This window comes from Rousettus aegyptiacus, unplaced genomic scaffold, assembly GCF_014176215.1.
Source record: "Rousettus aegyptiacus isolate mRouAeg1 unplaced genomic scaffold, mRouAeg1.p scaffold_m13_p_1, whole genome shotgun sequence".
NCBI classification, from domain to species: domain Eukaryota; kingdom Metazoa; phylum Chordata; class Mammalia; order Chiroptera; family Pteropodidae; genus Rousettus; species Rousettus aegyptiacus.
This window is the reverse complement of record NW_023416284.1, coordinates 64881171-64908010: the sequence shown is the minus strand read 5'-3', so window position 1 is coordinate 64908010 and position 26840 is coordinate 64881171. Positions and strand designations below refer to the sequence as shown.

Below are 26840 nucleotides of genomic sequence, written 5' to 3'. Positions count from 1 at the left end.
TCTTCTGGTAGAGGTGCAGTAATATATCATTGTGGTTTTAGTTTGCATTTTCCTGATGATTGTGATTGAGTATCTTTTATTGGCCATTTGTTCTTTTTTGTGAAGTGCCTATTAAGTTTTATTTATTTATTAACTTGTAATTCTTTGTTCTGGATAAAAGTCCTTTCTGGGAGACACACTGTGTGTGCGTGTGTGTGTGTGTGTGTGTGTGTGTGTGTGTAGTTTTTCACTCTGTATCTTGCCTTTATTCTTTTAATGGCCTTTTAAATTTTTTATTTTTATTTATTTTATTTTTTAATTACAGTTGACATTCAGCATTATATTAGTTTCAGGTGAACAGCATAGTGGTAAGATGATTTACGAAGTGATTTCTTCAATTAATCTAGTACCCACCTGGCACTGTACATAGTTATTACATTAATGGCCTTTTTTGATGACTGAAAAGTCTTAATTTTAATGAAATATACTTAATCTTTTCCTTTATGATGACTGCTTTTTATGCCCTGTTTAAGAGATCTATGCCTAGCCTAAGAATATGAAAATGCTTTTCTGTGTTACCTTACAGAAGTTTGATTTTTGTTTTGCTTTTCACATTTAAGGTGTACAATTAACAGTAAATCCCAGATAGCTTTGTAGGGGCCAAGCTTTGCTTTTTACTACCTGGATATTTATTTGACCCAGCACTATTTATTGAAAATACCTTCCTTGCCCTTCTACAATGTGTGTTACTTTTTCATAAATCAGGTGACCATGTAAGTGTGGATCTGTTTCTGGACACTATTATGTTTCATTGGTCTGTTATTCTTGCACCAATGTCACTGTGTTAATTAATGTAATGTTAAAATAAGCCCCGATATATGGGAGTATAAGGTCTCCACCTTGTTCTTTAATATTGGGCAGTTTTTGGCACTTAGCATTTCCATGAAAATTTCAGAATCTGCTTGTTTATTTCTACAAATTTTGGGAAATGGAGTTGAATCTATCAATTTGGAAAGAACTGACATCTTAACAGTATTGAGTTTTCCGATTTGTGAACATGGTAACTTGGTATATTCCTCCATTTATTTAGGTCTTTAAATTTTTTCCTCAGTAATGTTTTGTAGTTTTCTATGTAAGAGTCTTTTGTTACTTATTCTTAGGTATTTGATATTTCTTGGTGTTATTTTAAGTGATATTTTAAAGCATTTGTGGTCAGTATATAGAAATACACTGATTTTTTTTTTTTTTTTTGGTGGTGAGGGGGCACTGGCATTATTTTAAAACTAATCCCAGACATCATTTCATGAATAAATTATAAGTCTTTAATCTTCATTCACGACCTAATCTAAATAAACCTTGTATGTTCTAGTTTTCCAAGGGCCTTTTTTTTTTTTATTAAATTTATATTTTTATGGTATCTCCAGTGTCTAGGATCAATTAAAGATTAAGGATGCTGCCCCTGCCCTTAAGGTACTTAGAATTTAGGAGGAATAGTAGGTATATAAGAAAAGACATTGATCCTCCACTAGGAAAAAAAAAATGCTACAATGAAAATTGGTTTGGCTGCATGAAAAAGAGGCATTGAAATCAAACTGAGGGGAGGTAATATACCTGGCTCCCTGTGTTCTGAGAGCTAGGCAAAGGAAGTGGTTTGTGGGGGCTACTATTCACTATACAGACAGTAGTTCCCCCTTATCTCCAGGAGATACCTTCTAAGACCCCCAGTGAGTGCCTGAAACCACAGATAGTACCAAATCCTACACAATATATGCTCTGTTTTTTCCTCTACGTACATACCTTTTCACTTAAAGGAAGCACTTTATAGATTCTCTTTGGCACATCTAAATTGCCAGCATCACTACTTTTGCGCTTAGGGGCCATTATTAAATAAAATAAGGGTTATTTGAACATAAGCACTGTGATACCTCAAAAGCCTATCTGATAACTGAGATGGCTAGTGACTAATGGTCGGGGAGCATATACAGCATGGATGAACTGGACAAAGGGGTGATTCATTTTCCAGGCATGATCGAGTGGACAGAGTGGGATCGTGCAAGATTTCAGCACACTACTTAGTATGGCGTGCTATTTAAAACTTACGAATTGTTTATTTCTGGAATTTTCCATTTAATATTTTTGGACCGCAGTTGATTGCAGGTAACTGAAACTGTGGAAAGTGGATAGGGAGGATTACTGTACTTCTAATTAATCTCTTGGCTTTCAGCTTTGAACATCACTCCACTCTTCTCTTCTTGGGTCTGGAGTCTCTCCAAGTCATCATTTCCAAAAAATTAAATTTATGAGAGGATGTGAATGGTAGGGAAAGGAAACTGGAGGGTTTGTATACAGACTTCACCAGACTTTCTGTAGACTTTAAACCACTAACCTGCTCTTCAGCACTATACCTCTCCCCTATGGATTGCATTCCTGGGGGCTTGAATGCTGAGCCTTATGGGCTTCTGTTAGACAAATCACTTATTGATCATATTTCCTTCTTCAGGTGTCCCCTCCTCTACTTAGTTACATATTCTGCTATTTCTTTTCTTGTTTCATGAATACCATTTCTTCTCTTATCTGTCTGAGAATGTTCAAGGTAGTTTCTTTAAGCTTTCTTCTTGCATAGTCCCTTTCTCCAGGTTCCTTTTTTTCTTTTTTCTAATTGGTATGATCTCAGCAGTAGAGGCCCTCTCTAGATGTCTGGTAATCCTTGATAGTTTCCTCATGATTGGGAATGGGTGACTAAAAGCTGGTTGGAAGTTCAGGGCTTATTGACTTACAGTTTTACCCTATAATCTAGAGTCTAAAACTGGTTTTCAACTTTGGCTGCACATTAGATTCACATGGGGAGCTTTAAAAAAAAAAAGTATACACATGCACACATACACACACGTTGCTGGTAGACCAAATATATTAGAATCTCTAGGGTTAGGACCCAGATAGCAATAATTTAAAAAAATTTATAGATGTAATTGCATACAGTAAAATACAAATTTTAAGTGTATTTAGTTTGATAATTTTACCATGTATACACCTCTGTAATTAACACAAGATATACAACATTGTGAAAACCGTAGAAAATTCCTTCAATATCCATTTCTTCTGTGTTTTCCACTCCCTTTCCAGAGGCAACTACTATATTTTGAATTATATCTCCATAGATTAGTATCAATATTTTATAAAGCTGCCCAGGTGAGTCCAGTGTGTGGCTAAGATTGAAACCATTGGTTTAGGTGGACTGTTTAAGGTGATCTCTAGAGTCTCTGTCTTTCATTTTGTCCTGGACAGATTTCCCAGAGCGTATCTTTTAGTTTTCTGGTTGGAGAGCAGAGTTCTGGTTGCCAGTGATCTGGGAACTCAGGAAGAGAGGGCTAGGTAATGAGCCGTAGAACATTTAGTATACAGGATAACATAATTTATCTCTTATTAGGATACCCATGTGTGTTCCACCATGTATGGTTCACCCTCTTGAGAGAGAAAAATCCCTAATCAGCTGTTGCATTGAGAGTGGGCCACCCAGCAACGTGGAAGAAGAATGGAGTCTAGGTTTCTAACTGTTCAGATAGCTTTCACCTGATGATGCTTTCTTTATTTAGTCTTCCCTCCTCCTCTTTGTTCTGGCAGCTCCTGAGCCTTTGAGGATTCTGTAGTGTAAACTGGGTTCATTCTGAGTTGTCGGCACTGGTAACTTACCATCTGGCTGTTTGACCAAGCAGTTACCACTCATCCATCCTCCTTCCAGCTTCCAAAATTGTATTGCTGTTGTCTGTTTTTCCCATTCCGTCCTGATGGTTTGTGTTATAAAAACAGAACAAAACAACAACAAAATTTTTTTCTTTATCCTTGTTTTAGTAGAGTTTGGGAGGGAGCAAAATTAGATGTGTGTCAATCTGCTGTCTTAACCTGGAAGTCCATCATCTGCTTTCCATTATTCAAAATGTGTTGCCATTTGCCCTCCACTGTTGTTTTCTTCCTGTGGGGTTAAAGCTTTTAAATTTCCTTATTATCATCTAAATAGAACATCAGGGAGAGCACCTAAATATTAGATCAAACTGTCATTTCTCTAGAAGTCCCAAAGTTCTTTTGAGAGGTACTTACTATCCCAGAATCTTATAGTCTCAGGATTGAAAATGATTTTTTTTAAAGTGAGCCTGTCGAGGTATTTGATATTTTCTGTAGTGGGAAACTCATGGTAAAGAGATGAGTGACTGGAGAGACTGATTAGGCTGTGTGTGGATCTCTGTAAGGGTCTGGAAATCCATATGTGCATTAAATATTTAATATTGAATGAATAAGTAGTAGATCTTACATATTTGTAATATGAAATTATTAAAAAGTCAGGTGGTTTTATTTCAGTCAATAATACTTAAATCCAACTATGGTCATGGGAGGAGGTAGTACTCAATTTTTTTTTTATTTTGAAAAAGATTCTACACCAGAAAAAATTGAAAACTATTACTAAAGGTATAGTTGTAGAGATCTTAGTTTATGGTTCACATAAACTGAAAAATTAATTAAAATTACCTATTAAAAGCTCTGTGTTAAGCTCCATTAATAGCTTCGTTATTCTTTAAAACACTTAACTAAGTCAGTTGTTTTCCAAATGCTCCTTGAGACAGGGTTTATGGTGAAATGAAAATATTCTCAACATAATTTCTTTTCTTTTAGGCTAAATTTATAAAATTTAATGTATTTACCTTTAAATTATGTACATCTTCTTCTGGGTCAAAACGTCCTTTTTCACATGAAATTTGTGATGGTAGGTGGGTTTTCCTTGTTTTCTAGAATGTCCTTATTTGGAAAAATAGAGCTGTCAGCTCTATGTTTCTCTTCAAATTAATTTTTAACAGGTTTTATAAAATGTATCACATTGTTTTACAAATGTATCACTGCTCTATTCTCATTAGCTTTTTTGCTCCACAATTATTTTTATGTTTGCATATAAAATTCAAGATTATCAAAGATGACATTGGCAGTTATTATTATCTATCTTGATGGTATAATAATTCTTCCTTATTGGAAACATATGGGTTAATTATTTGTGTTTTGTGGCTAGAACCTGTTGACTGTGGGTCCTATATGTTTGTTCAGAAAAGATCATCCCATATCACTATTGCAGGTTGCCTGGTGTGTTTATTTGTTGCCATTTATAGCTATTTATCTGTACTTCAAAACTGTTTGCAGATGTAATGTTTGCAGTTTATTCTTCTGTGGGTTTAGTGCTTGTTAATTGTTCTTTGTACTGATCCAGCCCTCACAATTCTCTGGAAAGTGTTCTCTAAAGCTGGTTAAACTGGCTATTATCTGGGTCTTCATTGTTCATTTTGCTATTTAGTGTCTTTTGAGTTCATGATTAGGGCTCTATTGTTAAGGAACTGCTAACTCTTATGTTCTAGGAAGGGACTTGATGAGCGATAGGAACAGAACTGGCTTTATTATGGATTATTACTCTTTTTTTTTTTTAATAGGAAAGTGTGAGTACTGATGTGAAGATGGGGATATTATCTTTTGAGTTTGTGCACCAATGATTAGGTGCTGTCTTCTTTGGCCTGGTTCAGCTTTTTTACTATGCCAGAAGTGAATCTATCCTTCTTAAAAATTATGCTAGGAAGTTTGTTAGAACAGTGTTAATAGATACTGGATAGTGTAGTTTTAATGAACATTGTATAATGTGATATTTTAATGAGATAGACATGAGAAAGATAGAAAGAAAATAAATATATTCAGGTAAACCAGAAATCAGGGTAGTTAGAAGACTGAGCCAGAATTTTTTGGTGAGAAGATGGACTGTGAAGTAAATTAGGAGTGAATTTTAGGAAATAAGCCAATGAAAAGTGTAATGCCTTTGAATGTTTATTTGAAATACATGTCAGAGATGAGCATAAAGTTAAAGACTCAACTTGGCTGCCTTTTTGAAAATGTGGAGAAGCTTCTTTTCTACTGCTACATCAACAAATTTATAAAAAGGTTATGAAATGTGATGCTACATTTACATTTAACATGCAGGATCAGAAAAATGAGTGAGTAAATAATCTAGAAATTTAGTGAAGTTATTTATAAACATTGTCCGTAAGTCATTAAAAACCACCAAAGATAACATATTTAGCATCTTGTATGTGTTAAGCATAATGAAGGGTGTTGGGAAGATAATGGTGAACTATTCTACATAGATAGAATCCTTGCTCTCACAAGATTTACAAATCAGGGGAAGACAGTTGATATATTCTTGTTTCTGAATGAGGTGATAATTTTTTTTTAAGATAACTGATTCATTTGTCTTAAAACTTGAGGCTTTTTATAACTTGTAAGGAAAAATGCTGAATGAAGTAAGTTTAAATCTCAACATTTGCCTTAAAGTTTTTTAATGTAAAGTTTACATATGGTGAAATGCACAGAACCTATACAAATGAATGAGTTTTGATACCTGTATACAGCTGTGTGAATCTCTCTCTCATTCTCCAATAAACCCTCATGGTTCCTTTAGTCATTCCCTATTGTTCTGAAATCTTTTACCACAGATTAGTTTTTCTTGTTTTTGAACTTCACATAAATAGAATGATACAGTGTGTATTCTTTTCTGATTGGCTTCTCTTGTTCAATACAGTGTTTTTGAAGTTCATTCATGTTGTCGCTCATACCAGCTTCTTTTTCGATTCATGTGTAGTAATGCATTGCATAACTATTACACAATTTGTTTATCCATTCTCCCATTTGTCTACTACGAATAAAGCTGTTATGAACAGTTGGCTGTTCGTCTTTTTATAGACATATATTTTAATTTTACTTGGATAAATAGGCAAAATACTGGGTCTTAGGGCAGATGTATGTTTAAATCTAGAAGACATTGCAAAACAATTTTTCCAGGTAGTTAAACCATTTTACAATCTAACCAACAATATATGAAAGGTTTACTTGAATGACAAATCAAAATTGTGTTTCAGAAAGATTATTCTGATACAATAGGTATAAGAACTGAAATGAGGAATACACACAGTAAAGTAATACAGTTGAAAATTGATGTATTCTTGTTCTAAGGAATTGATAGGGAGGGAGAGAATCTTATGGATTCTAGAGCTATGGTATGTGAGGTGAAGATAAAGGAGGGATCACTTGACCCCCATGTAGCTGCCATGAACTGCTGGATATTGGTGTGTCAATTATTAATAGAACACAGTGGAGGAGTAAATTTTGGAGGTAAAGGGGGTAATAATTCTGTTTTGTTTGTATGTAGGAATTGGGGTAAAGGAAAGCAGATGAGATAATTCTGGAAATATGTGTAGTGAAGAGAGAGCCCAGGATCAAATTGGAGCTTTGGGGGCCATTGATATTTAAGAAATGAGCTGATGAATAGTAGTCTGCCAAGGAACAGAGTGAGTAGCCACTACAGAAGGAAAACCAGGAAAGTAATTTAACAGAAGTTGAAAGACGTTTAAAGGAGGAAGGGGCTTGGATGTTTATGTGAATTAAAAAATAGGTACAGCTTTCTTGGAGGTTAATTTTTAAAAATATCTGTTAAAACTTAGAATTTTATGTTATTTGATGCAATAGTTGCACTTTATGGAATAATTCCTAGAGAAACACGCAATTGTGGAAGGATGTGTTTTGAGGAGTTCATGGGCACCTAGTATATAACAGTAAAAAATTGGAAACAACCCAAGTATCCTTCAGTAAAGAATTATCTAAATAAAATATGGTGTACTCACTTGATAGAATTCTGTGCAGCCAATGGAATATGATGTGTATATGTGTGTGTATTAGTTTCCTACTGTTGCAATAACAAATTAGCACAGATTTAGTGGCTTAAAAAGTTAATCTTTTATAGTTATGGAGGCCAGAAATCCAAAATATTTTTACTGGGCTAAAGTCAAGGTGTTGGCAAGGCTGGTTCCTAGGATAGAATGTTTCCTTGCCTTTTCCAGCTAGTAAGAGTTGCATTCCTTGTATTTTTTGCCTTGCATTCCTTGGCCCTTTCCTCCATCTTCAAGGCCAACTATATGGCATCTTCAATTGGGCCCAACTCAGATAATTCAGGGTAACCTCATCACAAGAGCCTTAACTTAATCACACCTGCCAAATCCCCTTTGTCATTTAAGGAAGTAATCACAAATTCCAGGTTTTATGAAGAGGACCTCTTTAGGAGGCCTTTATCAGGCTACCACATAATACTAACAAGGACACGAGATCAAGGTATATTAAGTAAAAAAAAAAAAAAAACAAAACAAAAACTCAAATATGTATATGTGATCTCATTTTTGTTCTAGTAAAAAAGTACATATATACCCATGCTAATGTATGTATGGAAAAGAAATCTTAATGAATATATACTATGCTGCTTACAGTGGCTATCTTTGAGAGTGGGATTACAGTGTGTTTACACTTTCCATTTTTGTCTGTGATATTTCAATTCTTAACTAAAATGTATTTTCTAATCAGAAAAGTCAATAAATAAAAGGAGAGAGTATTGTTCTGGGTCACCTGTTGAGGGAGATCAAGTAAGATACAGTGTTTTTTAGATTTAGCAACAAAGAGACTTAATGAGCAGCTTTGGTAAGTGTGGTTTTAGTAAAATGGTATGGTAGAAGCCAGATGGCAGTGAAAAAGGGGGAGGTGAGGAAAGGAAGAGTGAATGATAAATATCTTTCCCATTGCTTAGCTATGAGAGTGGCAGGATTCTGTGAGACCTGGAGTACTTAGGGGGATGTAAGATCCAGTGAGATTTTTAAATATGGCAGAGCAGTATGTTTAAAAGTTGAGAGTAGAAACTGTGAAGAGAGAGAGATCGCCTGAGTTCCAGGTTTAATTCAAAGAGCATGAGGGCTGGGATTTTTTGACTTTGACAGAATACCTATTTGCCTGTGGTAGGGAGGTAGTTAAGCTTATAATATTTAAGTTTTCTTCAGTATTATCAGATTAAAAAAACAAAAAAACTCTTGCAATCCTGAGTGCTTCTTTGAAATCTTCTGAAAGTCTAAAGTTATTGCGTAAATTTAGTCTTGGTAAAATAGTCTCATTGTGTTGGCTTGTCCCAGAAATTCTTGATTGTTTCTGTAGCCTAGTATATGAAGTTAAGGGAATAAGACCTAAGGTCTCTGGTACAACATTTTGGGGATTTTTTTTTTTTCTGTTAGCATCGAAACTTTATTTTTTAAAAAAAATCTGCTCATGTAAGTTTATCAATTTTCTTTTGACTGTGGAATTTTAGAACAGGAAAGCATTGGAGATACATATCATTTATGCCAGCCGTTATTCAAGGAAACCAAGGTTTAAAGAATTTAAATATCTTGTGAAGGCCCTACACATCTTAATAGAATGTGATACTTTTACTTCGTTTAGGGGTACTTAGGACCTTTAAAAAAATTACTGCTTTACCCATACTATATTTGCCAGGACTTCCTGATTTTTCATATGTGTCCTTCAGTCCAGTTTTGCTTAACATATATTTTTCTCATAATTTCATCATTCTTCCTGTACCAGTGACAATGTAATTAAATTAATTAAAATGATTAGCATTAAAATAGAATTTCTAGGCTTTCGCCATGATCTGTGCACTGTTTACTAATTTGGAGAATTATGTTACAGATGCTTGATGCCATTTTAGGATTTTATAGAACAGTAGTAATTCATTTTTATTTCCCATTATGTATGGTGTGAAAATCCTTAACATTTCTTGATACAGTGCTTGATATATTATGCTTAATAAATAAAAAATTCATGTAATGTGATATATTTTCAGAATATATCTGAATTTGTGTTTTTTTTCAGACTAGATTGAGACATAAGGAAACATGTATTTTAGTACTCTTGCTGCTGCCAGGAAAAAATTGTGTGTGCGGATATGCCTTTTTTTTAAAAAAACAATTTTTTGTTTGTAACAATGGAAGGTTGAGGTCAGGGAACAGGCTTAGCTCCTTACTCCCGAACTTGAACACCGTATCTATAGCAATTTTAGTGTAGCTTAAATGATTAAATTTTAGTTACCTAGTGCTGTTATTCATTGTATTTTAGATAGCATTCTCTCCTCTCAGTTTTAGTACAAAAGTATTTGTGGAGAATTACATCAGTAATTTGGTAATACAAGAAAATATTTCACATAATAATAATTGTCCTTTCTATGAAGGAAAACAACCTTAGTTTTTGTTGAGAATCTAGTCAAAGTCTATATTGCAAATAATTTAATTTTGATAAGAGTTGATGGCTGGGAAAAAAAATGTGGCATAGTGTAGTAGGAAGAACAAGCAATTTGCTTTGTCATTTTCTATGTCATTTAACCTTCCTGGGTATGTTTCCTTATTAGAAAAATGTATATTTTTGTATTTACTATGCAAAGTTGGTCATGAGAAATGGAATATAAAGTAGCTAGAATAGCGCCTGGCATAAGTTTTGGTACTTAATGTAAATAGCAGCTATGATTTTGTGATGATAATATTAAAGGAAGACTAAAAAAAAAATGCAGAAAAGTGCAAATGGAATTGAAGGTAATATGTAAGAAAGATCTATCTTAATAGCAGAATTGGTTTCAATTTTTTATTTAGCTTTGAATGACCAAAATAGCTAAGTGGATTACCAAAGCATCCTATAAGACAATTTTCTCGTATGTTAATATGAGGAATTATATTGTCTATCTCATAAAGTTGTTGTTTGATGCATTGTATATACTTAAAAATACTGATTATACTTTTTGGATGGTTTAGGTTGGCCTAGTAGCAGGAGAGATTGTAGGTTTGTATAATTTTTTAATGCATTATATTTACTGAAGTGTATAGCATTAATGTCATTTTTTAAGCATGAACAAAACTTAATTCAGATCCATAGCTCATGGTAATTTTTGTTATTTGATTAAGGTGGTTTAAAAGGCCACTATTTCTTAAGAAATCAGTGTAACCTATAGCAGTGAATATACTGAATGTATTAACAGGAGAAATCTTTCAATACTACGTAGGTCAGTTAAAATATTTCCTTCAGTTTGAATAAAATTGAACTCATATAGCTCTTAGAGTTCAAAGACTAAATGAATTCTAATTCTTCAATATAACTGCATACTCTAGTATAGTTTTGGGTGTCTCAGATATTTAAAATGCTGAAACTGAGTAGTACCTCATTCACATGAAATGTTTCAATCAGATAGCATATAAATATCAACAATATTTATGTTTTGAATAGGTTAGAAAAGTGTGTATGTGTGCATGTGTGTAGTTTAAGGTATTTCTGAGCTGTCTGTGGCAGTCCAGTAGAATTAAGGGAATTTAGCTAGAGAGCAATGCATGTGGTACCCTTTACTAACGTTCTTTAACAGTGAATATAAATACAGATTTGTAACTATTAAACCATAAATTCATACTATTAATGAGCATTGATGTAAAAAAATTAGCAACAAAACTGGTATTTTACATTTAAATATATATTTACGTAGAGTCAGGAAAATGTCTAATGTTTCTCTAGGTCTCTTTTACAGATATGTTTACATTTAATATAAAAATTATGAAGTTTTTGTTGATATTCTTGAGACTTTTTTACATTAGTATTATACATGGATTAAAAAAGAAAAGATTAAGTAATTTATAATAGTGCCTATTTTCATTTTTTTCCTTATAGTGCCTATTTTCAAAGGAGGTAGGAATTTTCATGTGATATGTTGACGGTTCTATTTTCAAACATAATTTACATCTTAATATTGCATCTTAATATTTCTTAAATAGGCAATCAGTTTGGTTTTAGGCATGCTTTGTTGGTCTGTCAGATCATATTCTCAGGCTCATAACATATCCTGATTTGCTTGCTGTGTTTTTACTTTAATGTCCTACAGTTTGTTTAAATAACATTTTTTATTTTTCAGTTATAGTTAGAATACAGTATTATAGTAGTTTCAGGTATACAACATAGTGATTAGACATCCGTACAACTTACAAAGTGAACACTCCAATAAATCTAGTGCCCCTCTGACACCGTACATAGTTATTAAAATATTATTGGCTATATTCCTTATGTTATACTTTCTATCTGCATGACTATTTTTAACTACCAGTTTGCACTTCTTAATCTCTTTCCACTTTTTCACCATTCTCCAATTCCCCTCCCATGTGGTAACCCTCAGAATGTTCTCTGTATGTATGAGTTTTTGTTTGTTTGTTTATTTTGTTCATTAAATTCCACATGTAGATGAAATCATGGCATATTTCTTTCTCTATTTGACTTACTACACTCAGCACACTACTCTAGGTCCATCATGACATATCTTTCCATCTCTGTGTGTATTTTAATCTGAAGTGAGTCTCTTTTAGGCAACACATGTTGTAAGGGTCTTGTTTTCTTATCCATTCAGCCACCCTATCTTTTGGTTAGAACATTTCATTCTTTTTTATTTGAAGTACTTGTTGATAGATATGTAGTTATTGCGATTCTTTATTCATATTTTTGATACGTATGTTTTTTCTTCTTAAATCTCTCCAATATTTCCTGTAATGCTGGCTTGATGTCGATGAACTCCTTTAGCTTTTTCTTGTCTGGGAAGTGTGCTATCTGTCCTTAGTTTTTAAATGATAGCTTTACTGGGTAGAGGAATCTTGGTTGTAGGTCCTTACTTTTCATCACTTAGAGTGTTATGTGCCAAGCGCTCTGGCCTGCAAAGTTTCTGCCGAGAAATCAGCTGACAGTGATATAGGAGCTCCTTTGTAAGTAAACTAATTGCTTTTCTCTTGCCGCTTTTAAGATTCTCTTTGTATGTAACCTTTGACATTTTTATTATGACATGTCTTGGTGTGAGCCTGTTTGGGTTCATCTTATTTTGGACTCTCTGAACTTCCTGGAGTTGTATGTCTATTTCCCACATCAGGTTAGGGAAGTTTTTCAACATTTTCTTGAAATAGGTTTTCAATTCTTGCGCTCTCCTCCTTCTGGTACCCCTATGATGCGAATGTTGTTAGGTTTGATGTTGTTCCAGAGGCCTCTTAAACTACCTTCATTTTTTTGGAATCTTTTTTCTTGTTGCCGTTCTGATTGGGTGTCCTCCACCACTCCATTCTCTGTATCAGTAATTTGATCCTCCACTTCATCCACTCTGTTGATTTCCACTAATATACCCTTCATTTCAGATACTGTATTCTTTATTTCTGACTAGTTTCTTATTATGTTTCCATTTCCATTTTTATGTTTTTTGCCTCTTTGTTTAAGTTCTCACTGGGTTAATTTACTCTTCTCCTAAGTTCCTTGAGCATCCTTATAACCAGTGTTTTGAACTCTGTATCTGGTAGATTGCTTGTCTCCATTTTATTGAGTTCTTTTTCTGGATGTTTGTTCTGTTCTTTGATGTTGGGCATGCTTCTTTGTCTCCCCATTTTGGCTGCCATCCTGTTTGTTTCTATGCATTAGGTAGGGCTTCTAAGTCTCCTGGTCTTAGAGTGGCTTTATGCAGTATGTGTGCCATGGGGCCCCTTGGCACATACCTGGGAGGGGTCCAGTTGCAGGCCACATTCAGCCGCAGCCTGTGCACTTTCGGGGCTACTAAGCAACAGATGGTTGCCACCTGTGCTGGGCTTATAGGTGCCTCAAGGGGCCAAGCCAGAAACTGAGGCTGGCTGCCACTGCTAATGCAGGGATTGAGGCTGCTCACCTGGAGGTACAGAGCATGCTGAAGCCAGATACTGTTCGGGTTTTGTGAGCCTTTGAGGGATTTTAGGAAAGTCCGCAGTGGGAGCCAAGACAGCCCATTTATATGGAATAAACCACTGAAAGTGGCTTGGATGAGCCTACAAGTTGGAAGAGGCAGAGTCTCAGGGAATCCCCTGGGCTGAGCAACCTGTGTTATCTGCAGGCTAGGAGGAGAAAGGGCTCAACAAAGGAACAGTGGCTTCTGCCTGCACCTCTGTCCGGGAGCCAGCCTCTCCTCCAGCCCTTGCCCTGAAGCCCAACAACTCAGCGCCTCCCTGTATGTATGTCCCTGGCACCCCTCGGGCAGTTGCCTAGTGCTGGCGCTCAGAGAGCCTGTCGGTCAGCAAGTAAGGCCGGGTGTGGGCCTTTTAAGAGGATTGTCTGTGGCTACTGCAGCGCTCCGTCTCACTTAGCCACAACCTCCATTGTTTTTCACAGCCAGAGTTTGTGGGAGCTCTCTTCCTGGTGCTGGAACCCTGGGCTGGGGAGCCCAGTGTAGGACCAGGACCTCTTACTCCTTAAGTAGGGAAGGGGATTCTGCAGCCAAGATAACCCTCTCGATTGCCACATGCGGCTGTTTCACATCTTCACCCCTTCTATGGTTTGAGGTGGCCTGTTATTTTTGTTCCTAGTTGTAGGGCTTCCCTTCAGCCAGACCTCAGGTGAATCCATGTGCTGGCTGCTCTGTTATTTTGTTATAATTTTGGTGTGGTCACGAGAGGAGGAGTGCACAGTTTCTACATCATCTTGACTGTTCTTCCCTCCTACAGTTTTGGCTCTCCTTAACAGTGATTTTCACTTGTCAGGACATTTTTGTTTCAGGTACAAATGTTTACTATCCTGGCTCCATCATTTATTTGCTAATGGATCCTGGACAAGTTTTTTAACTTCTATAAATAAACTTCAGTAAAATCTATATCAGGACTATTGTGAGGATGAAATAAGATAATGAAAATAAATCTTGTCACAGTGCCTGGTGCATAGTAAAACATAGTAGATGATGGATGTAGCAGTGGCAATAGTATATCATATAAATGTTTTGCTTTTCTGAAATTTAGCAGAGCAGGAAGGATCAGAGAGTGATGGAACTATGTTGTATGCCTACAGAAAGTAAATTAACTCAGATAAATTTGTCATTTAGACATCTAAAGGAAGGAAACTTGTCAGCAGTGTTGCCCATATTTCCTGTTTTTTCCCCTTTCATTGTAATTCCTGTTCTATTTTTTTATTTCTGTTGAAGCCAGTGCTCTTTCTTACCTTCTTCTGACAGCTGTTAACTTTAGTGAACGACATAGTATATAATTCTTTTTTGTGGATACTTACAGGCTGTGTGTTAAAATCTACCCTCTGTATTTATTGATAATACTCAAAACATGCAGGACATTGGTCTCTATATAATAATGATGTTTATTTCTGTGTTTACAGAGTTGGAGGAATACTTTCTTTTATGCTACTTAAAAGATCGAGGAACGATATTACATTTGCACCAACCTTAAATCCTACTGGAACAAGATTGAGTAGAAATACCTTTTTGCTTTTTACATGTTTATTCAGTTCTGTGTTGTTTTTTAATGTGCTCAGAATTTCTAACACCTTGAAAAATAAAGAGAAATAATGGTGTTTACAGATACAAGTTAATGATTTTTTGTTTTTATGATGACATAGAACATTTTGAAATTTGAACAAACATTTTAGAATTTGTTTCTAAGTTGGATACATCACCATTTACTTTGGAAGCAAATAAGAAAAGACTCCTGGATTCATTGTTACAAACATTTAGAAACCCATTAAATAAGTATGGCACTATAAGTCAATGAGGGGTGGGGGTTGTAGTCTTGTGTAAGTAGTCAGGGCTTTAGTTTAAATAATGATCCCCAAACTACAATTTCCTGTCATTTACCTACCTGATAATTTCCCCGCAAATTTATGGATTCCTATAAAACTTACTGTGAAACTTGAGATGCTTATAATAGTCTATTTCAGAGTGAGTATAAATAATTTACAAAATATGTTGTAGGTGGAAGAGTTTAGGAATCTATAGAATTATCCCTTTATTTATTCTTTTGACCAACTTTTGTTATTGAGTTTCTGGTATACACCAGGTACTATGCTAGGCATCAGGAAGGACAAAGTAGTACCTTGTCTTTGGTTGGAACACAACAAAATGCTTTCAGGCTCCAGCTCTGCTCCCTTTTCAGCAGTGCTCCTAACCTACTACCCTGACCTCAATAATAATCTCTTAATATCTTACCTTAGCATTATGTTGCTTCCTCTTTTACTTCTCTATCATATGTTTTTCAGATTAGAACATATATATGTATGTGTATATACAATACACACTCACATATATCCTGTCATGACAAAGGGACTCTACAAAGATGATTGCCCTTCACTTACACAGATAAAATATATTTATTCATGAAAATGTGGAAAAGTCAGAATATAAATAATATAAAAACCATAAAGTTAATGTCTTACATTCTATTCAATTCAGTGTGGTAATTGCTGTTGGCAGGTTCTGTTACTGTTTTCCATTATAGTCCTGCTGGCTTTCCGGCCAGAGCAAACTATTAAAAGTGTGTTTGATACTTGTATGCCAGTGGTCATAGCAGCGTTATTTACAATAGTCAAGAATTTGGAAACAACTCAAATGTCCATCATCAGATAAATGGATAAACAACAGTGAGTGGAGGTGTATAATCTATATATCTGGTCTTCTAACCTTAAATATATCATTTTTCATGAGTTCGGAGTTTCTAAGACCTTGAAGAATGAAAGAAGTATGTATGTAATGGAATATCTTTCAGCTGTAAAAAGGATTGAAGTTCTTATTCATTCTACAATGGGGTGAACCTTGAGAACATTATGCTGAATGAAGTAAGCCAGATACAAAAAGACAAATATTGTATGTGTGATTCTACTTATTAAATTCATAGAGTCAAAGTAGGTTAGAGATTACCTGAGGCTGAGGAGAAGGAAGAATGGATGTAGAGTTTCTGCTTTGGGTGATGGCAAAGTTTGCAGCATGATGGTTGTTTAACATTGTGAATGTAGTTAATTTCAATGAACCACTTAAAAATGGTTACCATGGCAAAATTTAAACTATGTGTATATGTGTATATAAGTGTGTGTGTGTGTGTGTGTGTGTGTGTGTGTGTGTGTATTCTACCACAGTTAAGAAACAGAATTTGTTTGGAACCCTTAAGGGCTGTGGCTGGTTCACAGTTTTTCTTCTAAGTGAGGCTGAGGTCTCTCTTGTTCACGCTTCGTTTTGCTTTCCTCATTCATGCCACATCATTTTTGAAAAAAAGACTAGCACTGACTGAGTAGTAAGTTTATGGATAATTAATTTTTCTTCTTGATATTCTTTTATTTTTTGCCATAAATATGGATCACTTATGAAGAAATGCATAAATAAGAATTTCTAAAAATCAAATCAAATCAGAATATATTTATCTTTTAGCCCACCATCAAGTATTCTTTTCTTTCTCTTTATTTTTCTTGATCATCTTTCACTTTTTTTTTAGATATATTTATCTCATTCCTTAACTATACATGTTTTATATAATCGAATTGGAGATAATTGAAAAAACAAAGGACTCTCCCCATTCCCAAATTCATTACTAGAACATAACCTTGGTTTTAATTTTGGTGTGTTTTCTTCTATTCTCTTCTTTGCTTATATTTTCGTTCTGATGAGAATATATATGTAATTTGAGTTCTTGCTCCGCCCCCTCCCCATTTTTTGTTGTATTAGCATTCTGCATGTGGTTTGCCTTATTGTCTTTCTAAAGACATCTGCCATCTTTTTAAAACAAAGTTACAACTTCTAGTTTCTGGCCTTACATGGAAGTTGCCATCATGCCCTAACAGGTAAAAAGCTGAACATACTAAAAAATCAACAATCCTTAGAATCATCAGAGAAGTGAGGTCACAGGACAAACCACTGTACCTAAAATTGGAGAGACACATAAGCTGATACAGAGAATCACAATTTACTAGGGAGAAACCCACAAGTTGAAACCTCTGGGAACCAGTGGTAGGGAAGGGAAACCTAAACTATAACTGATGAATTGGTGGAGGCTCCGTGTAGACAAGTCAGAGAGGTAAAACTCCAGGGGACTCGGTCATTGGGGACCTCTGAACTTCTGTGAATTTTGCCTCCAGGAATTCGACCAGGTTCTCATAGTGAATATCGGAGAAAAATTCCTTCATACTTTCTTCTGGGGGAGTGGAGGAAGGAAGTAATTTCCAATATTCCAAAACATTCTGTTCTTAGCAAGATCTGCCCCTAGGAGAAACTGTTTAACCAGCGCCACATCTGCTGGGGTTTTATCAGAGCCTAATTGACCTGGGGAAAGGAAAATAACCAATTCTAGCCCACTCTAGCTTCCTGTTCCACAGAAGGGAATGGAGTGAGGGTTAGTGGATAGGACTGAGAAGCACATGTGACCTTCACAGTCCAGAGACACAGCCTCACTAAAAGACTGTGATCTACTCATAGGACTACAAAAATGTTTCCCTTACCTCACACCTTTCTACCACATTATTAAAGGCTTACTTATAGCAGTTCCTTTTACACAGTACATCATATCCAACTATCAAGAAAAGCTACAAGACATAATGAAAGACAGAAACACAGTTTGAAGTGTTGAACAAGGAAGAGCTGAAACTCCAAAGTGAAACAAAATTTTATTTAGGAATTTAGAGGATTAGAATACAGGAGATCCAGATTAAGAGAACGATCTGAAACATGCTCCAGGAAAGACAAAAAAACCAGAGTTAATACAGGCAAAACCCACAAATTGTAACAAAAGAAACTTTTCCTGTGCTGTCTAATATGGTATGATGACTAATTCAGAAAGGATTGGTAAGGTCTGGGTGGTAAGACTCTGAGGTTAGTGTCGGCTTGGAAACAAGGAGGCAGGTTCCAGGATGTGCTTCTACAACAAGCATGAAAGTCCAAAAGTTTAAACCTCATCTGGGTATGATTGTTCTCTTTGGTCATGGCCTCCTGACTCCACTTTAGGGACTCTCAACATTGTGATTCCATTTTCAGATGATTCTGTTCACATTTCCCCATTTTTATCAGGATCTTTCCTTGGAAAACATCAATGATCAACCATTTTGGTACGGAGTTATCAGGCATATTTGTTCATGTCCCACATAAGGTTTCATGGGGGGAGAAGGGTGATGGGAGTAGAAGTCATAGTCATAGGGGGAATGGCCACATTTGAGCAACAAGGAGGCCCCAGGAAGGTGAGTGTTAGACATAGTCTTCACCCGCAGTTGTCTTCAGTCAGGATCTCAGTCAAAGCGAGTTACTCTTCAAGGAATCTTGATTATCTCTAGTATTTGAGCAACCATTATCTGAGTTTTAACTGTAGAGTTAGGACATTTGGTTATACAGCACATCAACAATTTGACAGTGAGGAACATTGAACAAATCAGAAAAATGATAATTATAACAATGTGTAAAGCAGATCTTAAAATGGCCCCAAGTCCAGCTAGGAGCCAGCTGAAATGTTAGAAAATTAATTTCCAACCAGTTAGGGATGCCAGTGGTGACTTTTTGAGTGTCCTTTAAGGCACTTTGTGAGTTTACGAAGCTTGGTTGTTTCTAATTCTACCTGGGAAGAAGTATTTATCCAGGTGCAGCAGGAGGTGTTGACAGTAGCACAGATGCCACACCACGTGCTGCAAGTAAATAGTCAAGAGCAAGTAGTTATTAAGTACTACATGGACTAAGGAGCCCAAGGTTTTATTGAGCTCTAATAATTTGTGTGGTGGACAGGACAGTTCTGTTCACTACTCCAGTCAGGTTGTGCAGTGCAACTTCATAGTCAGCTGTCAGTATTCCAAACCAAGTACCCCAGATCCTAAGAAGGTGATTAAATTGATGCTAGAATAACCATCTGGGAGGTTACATCCTTGTCTACACTTGTTGTCTTCCTATTCAGAGAGGTTTTCATCTGGATAATCTTCTGTAATAGAGAGGGTCCTTTTTTTGTGTGTGTGAAGGCATCAGAGCTGGCATTAGCTTTAAGATGGTAAAGGGAATAGTTTTTTTGTTGTAGCATGCATTGTCCACTCATCCTCCAAGAATTCAAGCATTCATGGGCCCAGGGGGTATTATTATAGGCACAGACAAAAATATATCCTAAGGGTATGCATAGAAGTCTGGACAGGTTCCAGAAATAGAAGGTGGCTGCTAGTGATCGTTCCCTTAAAGCATGAATCACCCATTTTATAAAAAGAGTACTCAACATAGGGACAAAAGAGTTGGTACCAGGTGGACACTTAGAATCCTGCAGACAAAAGCTGGCAACAGAGGATGCCTATGTAAACCTGAACCTTGCTTGACCAAGGCAGGAGGTTCAGTCCAGGAGTACTTACCAAGATGACCTGGGACCACCAAGGAGATGACAGAGCATTATGGACTCTTGTAGTTACCTTACTTGAATCCATGGCAGTGCCAGAAGAATAGGCAAGTCACTTTGGATTCCACTTCTGACACTCTGTGATATTGAACAAGGAAGAACTGAGGCTACAGGGTAAAACTGAAGTTTATTTGGGTACTTAAAGGATTAGAACCCAGAAGATCAAGATTAAAGGAAGACCTGAAACATACTCTAGAAAAGACAAAAAAGGCAGAGCTTTTAAAGGCAAAAATCATAAGTTCTAACAAAAGAAACATTTCCTATTGACTGTCAACATGAGATGATGATTAGTTCAAAAAGAATTGGTCAGGTCCGGATGGTGAGACTCTTAGGTGAACATAGGCGTGAAAACAGGGAGGTGCCAGGATGTGCTTCTATGGCAAGCATGAAAGTCCAAAAGACCTAACCTAATCCAGGTGTAGGTGTATGTGAGTCTGCCTTCCCTAATGGCCTCCTGACTCCAATTTAGGAATCCTTGACATTATCGATTCCATTTACAGTAGATCCTGTTCACAGAAGAGATAGAGCAAGCATTAGAACGAGACAAAGAATTTAAAACAACTATGATTAAGATGTTAAGGGTTATCACGGATAAAGTAGACAACATACAAGAACAGATGGGCAATATTAACCAAGAGAGAAATTCTAAGAAAGAATTGAAAAGAAATGCTAGTGATCAAAACATCGCGGCAAATGAAGAATGCTTTTGGTGTGTTTATTAGTAGACTGGACATCGCTGAGGAAACAATCTCTGAGCTTATGTTTACGTCAATAGAAACTTCTAAAACTGAAAAGCAAAGAGAAAAGAGACTGGAAAATAAACCAAAAAACAGAACAGAATATCCAAAACTGTGGGACAACTACAAAAGATGTAACATATGCATAATAGGAATTCTATAAGGAGAAGAGCGAAGAGAACAAAAGAAATATTTGAAATGAGTGATTGAGGAACATTCAAATTAATGTCACAGATCAAGAACACCAAGCAGGACGACTGCCAAAAAACTGCACATAGGCATATCATTTTCAGACTACAGAAAATCAAAGATAAAGTTAAAATCCTGAAAGAAGCCAGGGGAGAAAACATTCCTTAAGGTAAGCAATTATAAAAATTTTATCAAGTTTCTCAGAAACCATGCAGATAGGAAGAGAGCAGAGTAAAAGTACTGAAAGAAGAAAAAACACACCAACCTGGAATTCTGTACTTTGCAATATTATCCTTCAAAAGTGAAGGAAAAGTAGACTTTTTCAGACAAACAAAAATTGAGGGAATTTGTTGCTAGTATAGAAACATTAAAAGAAGTTATTTAGTGAGAAGGAAAATAATGTAGGTTGGAAAGTCAGATCTATATAAAGGAAGAGTGATGAAAAGTGAATAAATTAAGATAAAATAAAAACTTAAAATTATTCTTAATTGATCTAACAGAAGTTTGTTCAAAATAATATTAATAGTGTATTTGATTATATATACTTATGTATATATATGCTTATGTGAAATGAATGGCAGCAATGATACAAGGAATGGTTGTGGGGAGGATTTACAATTATTTTGTTATTATAAGAGACACTATACACTGAAGTGGTATAGTGTCATTGAAAATGGAATTGGATTAGTTGTAATTGTATATTGCAAACTCTAGGGCAACTACTAAGAAAAGTAAAAGAAGTACAGTATTTTTCTCTTATCCACAGGACGTATGTTCCAAGACCCGAGTGGATGCCTGAAACCGTGGTAGTACCAAACTCTACACACACGCGCACACACACACACACACAGACACCTATACCTACACACATATACATGTATATATTTACACACACACATGATAAAGTTTAATTTATAAATTAGGCATAATAGATTAACAATAGTAATGACTAGAACAATTATAACAATATACTGTAATCAAAGTTATGTGAATGTGGTCTCCGTCTCAAAATATTTTACTGTGCTATACCCACTCTACTTGTGATAATGTGAAGATGATACAATGTCTGCTGGATGCAGTGAAGTGAATGATGTAGGCATTGTAACACCGTGTTAGGCTACTATAAGGGTTACTTTACCTGCAAGCACTGTGATACTGTGACAGTTGATGTGATAACCCAGACAACTTCTAAGTGACTAATGGGCAGGGATGATTCATATCCTAGGTGGGATGAAGTAGCATGGTGCAAGATCTCATCATGCTACTCAGAATGGCACACAATGAAAACTTATGAATTGCTAATGTCTGGAATTTTTCACTTCATATTTTCAGACCACTGTTGACCATGGTTAACTGAAACTAAAAAGCGAAGTGATGGATAAGGGGGGATTACTGTATAACCAATATACTAAAATAGAAAATAGAATCATAGAAAATGCTCTGTTAAAACCATAAAAGGAAGAAAAAGAGAAAAATAGCAAAAAACAAGAGCAACAAATAGAAAACAGTAATTGATATGGTAGAGATTAGTCTAACTATGTCAGTAATCACTTGGAATATCAATAGTCTAAATGCACATATTAAAAGACATCATTGGGGGGATCAAAAAATTCAATTATATTGTCTATAGGAAATTCACTTTAAATATACTTAATAGATATAGATTTCCTGTATAGGTTAAATAGATTAAATAATACAGATTAAAAGCAAATGGCTAGGGAAAGATATAAAGGATATACTATTGCTAACACTAATTAAAAGAAAAGAATGCAAGAGTACCTATATTAATATCAGAGAAGATTTCAGACCAAGGAAAGTTTTCAGGGATAAAGGAGAAATAAATTAATTCACTACTACAGTTGGAGATAAATACCCCTCTATCAGAAATGGACAGATCCAGCAGACAATGAGGACATAATTGAACTCAACAGCACCATCAGTCAACTGTATATAATGGACATCTATAGACTACTTCATTCAACAACAACAGAATACCCATTTTTCTCAAGTTCACATAGAACATTCACAAAGATAGGCTACATTCTGGACCATATAACCAATTCCTTGAATGGCACAATTTGCCAAAAACTTACACAGGAATAAATGGACAACCTGAATAGGACTATATCTATTAAAGAAATTGAATCAATAATTAATAACTTTTCACAACAGGAAGCACCAGGCCCAGGTCGATTCACCGGTGAATTATACCAAACATTTAAGGAAGAAATTATACCAATTCTTTACAATCTTAGAAGCTAGAAGCAGAAGGAATACTCATTCTGTAGGCTAGGATTACCTTTAATACCAAAATCAGACAAAGGCATTATAAGAAAAAGAAAACATACAGACCTAAATGTCTCATGAACGTAGATATAAAATATTAGCAAATTGAATCCAATGATGTATTTAAAAAGTGACACTCCATGACCAAGTAGGATTTATCTTAGATATGAAAGACTGGTTTAAATTTTAAAAATCAATTACGGTAATTTATTACATCAACAGTTTAAAGAAGAAAAATCACACAATCATATCAGTAGATGCAGAAAAGAATCTGACAGATTCCAACATCCAGTCATGATAAAAACTCACAGCAAACTGGAACAGAGGAGAACTTCTTCAGCTTGATAAAGAATACATACAAAAATGTATAGTTAACATCATACTTAACAGTAGAAACTTGAAGCTTTTCCATTAAGATCAGGAACAAGGCAAGGATATTATTCCCTATCCCCATAGCTTTTCAACATCATACTGGTTAAATCAATAAGAAAAGGAAATAAAAAATATACGCATTAGGAAGGAAAAAATAAAACTGTCCTTGTTTACAGGTGACATGATTATGCAGAAAATGTGAAAGATTAAATTAAAAAGACCCTTCTGGAAATAATAAGCAATTATAGTAAGGTTACAGGAAAAAAGATTAGCACCCAAAATCAGTTGATTTTCTATATATCAGCAACGAACAAGTGAAATTTCAAATAAAAAATAATACTATTTATAGTAACACTTCAAAGACTAGGAAAAATTTTAAAATATGGAAGTCTTGAGGTAGTTAATAGTTTGATTTATAGCATATCAAAAAATGATGTATTGTACATCCTATTCTACACATAACTTTTGTTCTGTCATATTGGAGAATAACATTCTTTTTAATGGCTGCATTGCATTCTTTTGTATGGCGGTGTCATAATTTATTCGCTCATAGTTTGATGGACTTTATGGCTATCACCAATTTTTTCCTATTAAAAGTAATTCTGTGCTTATTTGGGTAATTCTTTCAGACAGATTTCTAAGTCAGCTTATACACATGTAAAATTTTTTACCTGTACCTCCAAATAGTCCTTTAAAACAGCTGTAACAATGTACTTTATGCGAAGTATCAGTTTTTTATAAATGAAATAGTAGACTTAAAAGGTAAAAACAATATAATGCCTATATACCCATCATTCACCATAACAAATAAAACATTACAAGTGCGCTTGTAAACACAGCACCCCCTTCTCCTTTCAAACATAACATTACACTTATGAATGTGTACTTATTCATAAAGGATATAACATACAGCAATAATATGTTACATGAAGTAGTTAGCTTCCAACATAGTTCTCAGTGGTCCTCATCTCTTAATATTTACACTCTACAATTTCCTTCCACATTGATGAGGGCTGACTTGTGCAACCAATAGAATATTGCAGAAATCAGAGTGTGACTTAAAATGCTAGATTATATAAAGTATTGCATCTTCTATTTTGTTCAGTTCCGTGGGAAGCCAGCTGACACATTGGGATGATACTCATATGTCTTATTGAAAGGTGATAACTGAAGCCTTCTGCTAGTACCATGTGAAGGAGCCCTCTTGAAGGAGATCTTCCAGCTGCAGTCAGACTTTCATGTGATAATAGCACTGGCCAAGATCTCGTCTGTAACTTTTTTAAAGATTCTGAGCCAAAATCACCCAGTTAAAGTGTACCCTAATCCCTGACTCCCAGAAACTGTGAGATAATAAATGATATATTAAGCTACTAGATTCGAAGGGAATAGATGAAAGAATAAATAGGTAGATATGGGAACCTTGTTTGTGTACTATTCACCCCATGCTTGTGAATCATTTTTGAGGGAGACCAGGAAAGTGAGTACCTGGTATTATTCAGACTAATTAGATGGGGAAATCTCAAAACATAAAAGGGGATTCAGATGTTGGTGGCCAGAAAGAATGACAGTATCAGTGCCTACATTGTGAAGTACATAAGTCCTTAACTCCCCACCTCCAATTTTTTTGGAGGGTTATCCTATCCTCAGTTGAATGTCGCATTGTATTGTAATTGTTTCCATGTTTGTCTCCTCACAGTCTGTTGGTAGTGGTGCTACTTGAGGACAGGACAAGAGGAACATATGTCGTATCTTCCCACTCAATGGCTAGCCCTATACCTATGTTTAGTATTTATTGAATGAAATTGATAGGACTCTTGGGGAGGTAAAGAATGTAGTAGAAATGTTAAATTTCTGAACCTGAGATTACCAGATTTTTGAGTCATTGTTAGAGAGCATGTAAAGACTATCCTGTTTCTTCTGAAGACTAGTATAGTGGGCTTCTGAACTAATGGTACTTTGGCTATAGGACTTTGGCACTGATTTTGCATTCATGGCATTTGGCTCTACTTTGCTCTTTTTGGCTGGGACTTGGGTTAGAAGAGAAAGTTTTCTGTAGAAGATTTTGATTTCAAACAAACTCCTTTTGGGCACGTTAACTGAAGCCTTTTCGTTTTTCAAATTATGAAAGAATTATTAAAGACCAAAAAGCCTTTCAGTTGGGTATTTTGCTGGTGTATGTAGCAGGAGGCAGTACTTAGCTACATTCTAATAGATTATTTTTATGTATGGATTACGGGGCGAATGTATTACTGCAGAGGGTAGTATGCCTAATTTTAGAATTCTGGGTTTGAGTCTCATGTTTGGTATTTATTAGTAAGTATGTGCCCTTCTGAACTTGTTTTCTTATTTGGAAAATTCTTGATTCATTTTCATGAATTCCAGCACCTCCTGCCAAATAATAACAAAATATTAATTTCTCTGGTCTCAGTAAATGGCACCAACTGGTTGTTCAGGTCAAGATAGATTGCACTCTTGATTCTTCTTTCTCCCTCATTCTCTGCATCCACTTTATTAAGTCATTTTGTTTCCCATCTCCAAAATGTTATGCATACATCTATTTTCTTTGTCTCTGCTGCTTCCACAGTAGCCTGAACCTTAATTATTTCCAAATCACCTAGATTTCTATAACAGTCTCCCTAATTATGCTCTTGCCCTGCTATAATCCATTGTTCATATAGGAGAGTACTCTTTTTATAAAACAGAAATGATCATGTTATTCTTCACATTCTTAACACCCTAAGTGACTTTTAGTTTTACTCCAAATAGATTCCAAATTCATTTCTTATAAGACTTTTAATGATTGGGCCCCTGTTGACTTTTCTAGTTTTATTTTTACATACTTCCTCTTAAAGTACGATATGTTACCCTTAATGGTCTTCTCTGAGTTCTAACTTGTTCTATTCATTATGGAGGCTGCTAACCACATGTAACTTTTGAGCACTTCAACTGTGGCTAGTCTGAATTGAGGTGTGCTCTTAAGTATAAAATATACACTGAATTTTGGACTTAGTATAAAAGAAGGTAAAATATTTCATTAAATATTCATTGTTGAAATGTTTTAAATATATTGAGTTAAATAAAAGATGATTTATTGCTTTTACTTTTTAAGGTATAACTACTAGAAAATTTTAAAATAACTAATGTGTCTTGCATTTGTGGCTCATCTTATATTCCATTGGACAGCCTTTTCTAATCC

General features: G+C 35.2%; 1 protein-coding gene across 6 annotated transcripts in view; it reads left to right on the top strand.

Moving 5' to 3' along the window:
- EVI5 (ecotropic viral integration site 5) overlaps positions 1–26840 on the top strand; it is a 197672-nt gene that overhangs the window by 6945 nt on the left and 163887 nt on the right. The window lies entirely within an intron of this gene.